A 4,425-nucleotide genomic window follows, 5' to 3' on the forward strand; every position below is an offset into this window, starting at 1 on the left:
CATTATTATGGTATATCTTCCTACTTCAATGAACCTAATCCTTATACTCCCTGATGGTTAGGCATAGCATGGCAGCATACATGTTTAATCCCAACATTTAAGAGGTAGGTGGGTTTCTATGAGTTTAAAGACTGGTCTTGAGTAGGAAAAAGATACTCTCTTATAAGCATGGCGAGCAGCTAACCTATAATGAGGAATCATTCACTGGTTTGTCTGTACTCCTTATTCCCAGGTGATTTCAGATCATATCAAATAACTTTTAACACAAAATATCACATCATCATATCCAAGACATGAGACATGATGATTAGCCTGAGACAGACGGGATTAAGAGCTTGCTCATCATGATGGGAAAGAGAATTAAGGAATGCCTTTTCAAAAGAAACTTCTGTGGCATCCTCTTGACTCACACCATAACACTGAAGGATAAACTGCCTCTGAGATTGCATGTCCCTCCTGAATTGATCCCTTTGTGTGTTGATGTCCTTTCTCTTTTCTGGACTTGGGCATATGGGAGCATTCAAGGCATATATGTTTAGTAATGGCACATTCGATTCAGTGGAAACAATGGTAGAAGATCACCGGAAGGAAACAAATATGTACAAATACTTTCAATGCAGGGAAGAGAAAATATTATTAGAGATAAAAGTCCTGTTGGCATGTGTGCTAAAATAAACATCCTCCTAGAAGAGCTGTCCTTACATTGCTGTAGCCATTTGTTATGGCTTTGTTTTTGACACCTGCCTCATCAGTAAGCTGCTGTTATATTTGTGACTCCTTTGACATTAAAATGGGCTTAATCTTAATTACTAGAACTAAATCTGCTGCTTGTTGTGGTACGTACTTTAATTCCAGCATTTGGGAGGTAGAGGCTGGCAGATCTCTATGTATTAAAGGCCAGTCCGATCTACATAGTGAGTTCCAATACTCTGGGCTCATAGTGAGACCCTATCTCAAACAAACAAATAAACAACTACCCAAAACCAAAATAAAAACATAAACAATAAAATAAAGAAATTTGTGTTTATTCACTGCCTCTTTTAAACTCCATCAGAGAGGGTTCCTTTCAGAAAATCTGTGGTTTTTAGGTTGATGGACAGGGGAAATTTTGAAATGTTCTGCTCTGCACTGAAGTATTAAAACAGAGCATGGAGCCCTCTCTTTCCTTGTCTGAAGTCAAAACACTATCTTTGGGGTATAAAATATGATCTTCTAAACCAAAAGAGGCCAAAAGCTTTCCTACTCCAAAATGTGCTTTTATGAATCTTTCCAGTATTCCTCAGACAACTAGAATTCAAAAGTAGATACTCAGCAAACCGTTCCATCATCAGGGTTTCAGTCTCTGTGGGACTTTAAATTTTTCTCCCTTGAAGCTGAATTCATGTTTTTAAAGTTCAGCTTACCTTTCATTTTGAAAAAGTACAGTAAACACAATAAAGATTTTTACTGCTATATAAAACTGAAAGACTATGGAAAACACTAAGTGTTTCACCCTGTTTGATATGGTATTTGATTGTAGCCTGGGGGGAACAATGTATCTTTAAATAGAAACTCTTCAGTTTCCTCATGCAGCAAATTCAATCATTTGTTCACCTGCTCATCACATCTTTGTTCTACATTTGCCATGCACTGGGCTCATCTCAAGAAACTAAATAGACTCTTAAAATAATGTTCTATAACATAAAAATCTATTCCCTGGTAAAAAGAAAATGCAAAGCAAATAAAACTCATGAACTACTGATTTCCCAGGTTCCTATCAGGTCACTGTGTTGTAAAAGTGTAGTTATTAATGCTTCATTAAAATAATAATGGTGTAAAATATGTGATGGATAGTTTATTTTATTTACAGAAAATTGAACAGTCTTGTCTATTACAACTATTAGTTAGAAGCTAACAAGAAATCCTGACCAAACAATTTTAGGCAAAACCAATAGCAATAGAGCATAAAAGAATGTGCTAAGTACTAGATGCTGCATTATATATCTGTAATTCATGGATTTGGGAAATCGAAGCAAGAATTTTTATCACCAGTTTAGTATCACCAGATCATCATCAGCCTGGTGTACTATGTGAAACTTTCTAATGAGTGAAACCTAACAAATGAAAACAAGAATAGATAGTCTAGTTAAGCTCTGAAATACTAGTGTAAATGTAGATCAAAGCACACTTTGATGGAGTGTTGCCATTCCCTCTCTGACATCTCAATCCATATCCACTCGTCCTTTTCCTTTAGAGCTCTAACTCCCAAGCCTCTAGTTTCTCCTGACTCAAACAACTCTGAGTGCAACAAACATGAAAAGTGTCAGAGCATTCACACCCCTATGATTTCTATATGAATACCAAAAAATATTCTTCCTTCATTCATATTTGGGCTTTCTGTCTTAATTTTATATCACTCACATTTCCTCCCCCCCCCAAAAAAAAACAGGTTAGCAATCCAAGGCCGCTGAAGCTAGAAGCTGACCATGTAAAGGTACTGCTGTTTCTCCAAATGAAAAGCAAAGCTAATATCTACATGAAAATGCTAGAGAGAAAATACCAGACATACATGCCTACCCTATTCTTTATGGCTGGAAGTGTTTAACCAACTAATTTAATATGGGATTCGGATTTTGTTCTCTTCTCTTAGTAAGCCCACACAGTGAGTAGCCCCCTTTGAGAAAACTCAAGAGTTCTCAGAGTGATGAACAAGGTAAAATACCCTATCCAGATGACATTACTATGTTGCTGAAGAGCATGTCATATCATGGAAAAGAATATTCATAAAGAATTCTTAAGTAGTAGATATAGCATGCTAGTTGGATATTATATTAATATCATAGGATGAACCATGTGTATATGATGCAGATTGAGAAGAACTTTTATAAGCAAATACCATACCATGTTAAGCATGACCATCCTTGATTTTTTTCTTTTATATAAATGTGTGCCTTCACAGAGTAAAGTATGTTATTTTTAAGATTCCATTTAGGCATACAAGTGCTTTTCCTTTGTGTATGTACTCAGCACATGTGTGAAGATAAGAAGAGTTTGTCAGATTCTCTAGAATTAGAATTTGGAATGCTTGTGTGACACAATGTAAGAACTGGAAATCAAACGTGTGTCCTCTACAAGAACAACAAGTACTCTTAACTACTAAGCCATCTGTCCAGCCCTGTAAAATATGTTATTTGTTAAGTCAAAACAAATTAACTCCCACATTGAAATATGGATGTATAGGTTCAAATTCTTTTGCAAAGAAAATTCTTTGTACAATATACACCTTGCAACATCTTTTCAGGAGTGCATAAAGAAAATATGGATGGGTCTTGAAACTGATCCAGAGAGTATTTCATCCTGAGTTCTGATTGGCTCCCCAGCAACTCTTCTACTAAACTTGATTCTTACAACTCACAGGAGTTGCATGGTGAGAAAAGCAGATTTCTAACCCTGTCACAAAATTAGGTCTACTAGACCAAGCAAAGCCTTGCTCCAATGTAGATTATTTTTAACGGCAAACCATTTTTCTAAGACTCGCTCAACCATAAAAACAAAGATGTTCTTATTGTCATTTTGTAGTCCCAATTTCAGCAAAATATAATGCATACAAATACAAACAGATGGAGAAAATAAAACAAGAAAATGCACTGATTAAAATTTAATATTTTGTCTGGAGGTCTGAAATGATCTTTTCCAAGAAGGTAGTTATGAGAGCAGCTGGCATGACACGATGTTTCCTTTTGACATGTTTTATACAGGCTAAAACTTTCCATTGCCAGACACCTCCTTGAAATACACATGTCAATGGAAAGTTTCATGGATGCATGCATATGCTATTTGTTCTGGGTTGGCCCATTCTTTAAAATGAAATATAAATGATGATTATTCATAAAACTATCATTTCTGTTTTTACAAATTACTCCATGTCTCATTTTGAATACTGAGATATCTATTGATTTTTCTATGAACAATGTAAGATAGCGATATGATTTCAATAAGAATTCTTGCTTTTAAAAGTTTCCAGTTCAAAGAAAAATGACCCAAGAAAAGGAAACATGTGAAAACTTATCTCTCAACTCAAGAATCACTTCCCAAATAAATGTAGTACCCCAAAAAGTTGCATTAGGTTCCATTCTATGGAAAAATCTAGTTTACTCTATACCCTATGGATCATGCCTGTAGTCTCCCTTTATTTCTGAGAAAGGAAGTAGAAAAGATGTAGCAAGGCAGCTCAGTGTATAGTCACAGACATTTCGACCTAATGAAGAATTCAGAGGTAATTAGGGAAAGAGACCTTACTTAAACAAAGGCTTGTGTATTGAAGAGGAAGGTTTTATAAGAAGTGAAGGGATAGAAAAGCTTTTAGAAATCAAGTGTCCCTCAATTGAGAATTCTTTGTTTAGCTCTGTAGCCCATTTTTTAATGGGGTTATTTGGTTGTCTGGAG

This window comes from Mastomys coucha, unplaced genomic scaffold (genome assembly GCF_008632895.1).
Source record: "Mastomys coucha isolate ucsf_1 unplaced genomic scaffold, UCSF_Mcou_1 pScaffold20, whole genome shotgun sequence".
NCBI lineage: Eukaryota > Metazoa > Chordata > Mammalia > Rodentia > Muridae > Mastomys > Mastomys coucha.